Here is a 3,392-nt window from a genome sequence, read left to right on the forward strand (position 1 = left end):
CAAGTGCTTTTCTTGGAATGCCGTGTTTTTTTTCCTCCATGCATAACGTCTTTTTGTATGACCAAACAACTCAATCTTTGTTTCATCAGTCCACAGGACCTTCTTCCAAAATGTAACTGGCTTGTCCAAATGTGCTTTTGCATACCTCAGGCGACTCTGTTTGTGGCGTGCTTGCAGAAACGGCTTCTTTCGCATCACTCTCCCATACAGCTTCTCCTTGTGCAACTTGTGCTGTATTGTTGACCGATGCACATTGACACCATCTGCAGCAAGATGATGCTGCAGGTCTTTGGAGGTGGTCTGTGGATTGTCCTTGACTGTTCTCACCATTCTTCTTCTCTGCCTTTCTGATATTTTTCTTGGCCTGCCACTCCTGGGCTTAACAAGAACTGTACCTGTGTTCTTCCATTTCCTTACTATGTTCCTCACAGTGGAAACTGACAGCTTAAATCTCTGAGACAACTTTTTGTATCCATCCCCTGAACAACTATGTTTAATAATCTTTGTTTTCAGATCATTTGAGAGTTGTTTTGAGGAACCCATGATGCCACTCTTCATAGGAGATTCAAATAGGAGAACTTGCAAGTGGCCACCTTAAATACCTTTTCTCATGATTGGATACACCTGCCTATGAAGTTCAAAGCTCAATGAGGTTACAAAACCAATTTAGTGCTTTAGTAAGTCAGAAACTCCAAAACATTGACTTTGCTATCCATAAGTCACTTTGTATCCAATTTGGCAGTATGCTTCGGGTCATTGTCCATTTGGAAGACTCATTTCCACCCAAGCTTTAAGTTCCTGGCTGATGTCTTGAGATGTTGCTTCAGTATTGCAACATAATCTTCTTCCCTCATGATGCCATCTATTTTGTGAAGTAAATCAGTCCCTCCTGCAGCAAAACAACCCCACAACATGATGCTGCCACCCCATGTTTCACAGTTGGAATGGTGTTCTTAGGCTTCAAAGCTTCTTCCTTTTTCTTCCAAACGAAACGATGGTCATTATGGCCAAACAATTCAATTTTAGTTTTGTCAGACTACAGGACTTGCCTCCAAAAATTAGGGTTGTTGTTCTTGTATGCATTTGCAAAAATTAATCTGGTTTTTTTATGTTTCTTTTGGAGCAATGGCTTCTTTCTGGCACAGTGGCCTTTTAGCCAATGTTGATACAGTACTCTTTTCTCTGTGGATAATGACACAATCTTACCAGCTTCTGCCAGCTTCTTCACAAGGTCTTTTACTTTTGTCCTTGGGATGATATACATACAGTTAGGTCCAGAAATATTTGGACAGTGACACAAGTTTTGTTATTTTAGCTGTTTACAAAAACATGTTCAGAAATACAATTATATATATATAATATGGGCTGAAAGTGCACACTCCCAGCTGCAATATGAGAGTTTTCACATCCAAATCGGAGAAAGGGTTTAGGAATCATAGCTCTGTAATGCATAGCCTCCTCTTTTTCAAGGGACCAAAAGTAATTGGACAAGGGACTCTAAGGGCTGCAATTAACTCTGAAGGCGTCTCCCTCGTTAACCTGTAATCAATGAAGTAGTTAAAAGGTCTGGGGTTGATTACAGGTGTGTGGTTTTGCATTTGGAAGCTGTTGCTGTGACCAGACAACATGCGGTCTAAGGAACTCTCAATTGAGGTGAAGCAGAACATCCTGAGGCTGAAAAAAAAGAAAAAATCCATCAGAGAGATAGCAGACATGCTTGGAGTAGCAAAATCAACAGTCGGGTACATTCTGAGAAAAAAGGAATTGACTGGTGAGCTTGGGAACTCAAAAAGGCCTGGGCGTCCATGGATGACAACAGTGGTGGATGATCGCCGCATACTTTCTTTGGTGAAAAAGAACCCTTTCACAACATCAACTGAAGTCCAGAAAACTCTCAGTGAAGTAGGTGTATCTGTCTCTAAGTCAACAGTAAAGAGAAGACTCCATGAAAGTAAATACAAAGGGTTCACATCTAGATGCAAACCATTCATCAATTCCAAAAATAGACAGGCCAGAGTTAAATTTGCTGAAAAACACCTCATGAAGCCAGCTCAGTTCTGGAAAAGTATTCTATGGACAGATGAGACCAAGATCAACCTGTACCAGAATGATGGGAAGAAAAAAGTTTGGAGAAGAAAGGGAACGGCACATGATCAAGGCACACCACATCCTCTGTAAAACATGGTGGAGGCAACGTGATGGCATGGGCATGCATGGCTTTCAATGGCACTGGGTCACTTGTGTTTATTGATGACCTAACAGCAGACAAGAGTAGCCGGATGAATTCTGAAGTGTACCGGGATATACTTTCAGCTCAGATTCAGCCAAATGCCACTAAGTTGATCAGACGGCGCTTCATAGTACAGATGGACAATGACCCCAAGCATACAGCCAAAGCTACCCAGGAGTTCATGAGTGCAAAAAAGTGGAACATTCTGCAATGGCCAAGTCAATCACCAGATCTTAACCCAATTGAGCATGCATTTCACTTGCTCAAATCCAGACTTAAGACGGAAAGACCCACAAACAAGCAAGACCTGAAGGCTGCGGCTGTAAAGGCCTGGCAAAGCATTAAGAAGGAGGAAACCCAGCGTTTGGTGATGTCCATGGGTTCCAGACTTAAGGCAGTGATTGCCTCCAAAGGATTCGCAACAAAATATTGAAAATAAAAATATTTTGTTTGGGTTTGGTTTATTTGTCCAATTACTTTTGACCTCCTAAAATGTGGAGTGTTTGTAAAGAAATGTGTACAATTCCTACAATTTCTATCAGATATTTTTGTTCAAACCTTCAAATTAAACGTTACAATCTGCACTTGAATTCTGTTGTAGAGGTTTCATTTCAAATCCAATGTGGTGGCATGCAGAGCCCAACTCGCGAAAATTGTGTCACTGTCCAAATATTTCTGGACCTAACTGTATGTCTGACCAAAGCACATTCATCTTTGGTACACAGAACCCATCTCCTTCCTGACCGGTATGATGGCTGGACATACCCATCTTGTTTATACTTGTATATAATTGTTTGTACTGATGAACGAGGCACCTTCAGGTATCTGGAAATTACACCCAAGGATGAACCAGACTTGTGCAAGTCCACAATTATCTTCCTGAGATCTTGGCTAATGTATTTGGACTTTCCCATGATGCTACACAAAGAAGCAGTGTGTTTCAGGTGTGGATTAAAATACATACACAGGTGTGTCTCTAATTAACTCATATGTTCCCAATAAACCTATCAGAAGCTTCCTTAGACATGACATCATCATATGGGTTCTCCCATATAATTTAAAGGCATAGTACTTTTAGTGTATGTAAACTTTTGACTTTGCAGAAAGTAATAAAAATGCCATAAAACATTATCTCTCATTATTCTGGCATTTGTCAAATATA

This window comes from Anomaloglossus baeobatrachus, chromosome 4 (genome assembly GCF_048569485.1).
Source record: "Anomaloglossus baeobatrachus isolate aAnoBae1 chromosome 4, aAnoBae1.hap1, whole genome shotgun sequence".
In the NCBI taxonomy this organism is placed as follows: Eukaryota; Metazoa; Chordata; class Amphibia; order Anura; family Aromobatidae; genus Anomaloglossus; species Anomaloglossus baeobatrachus.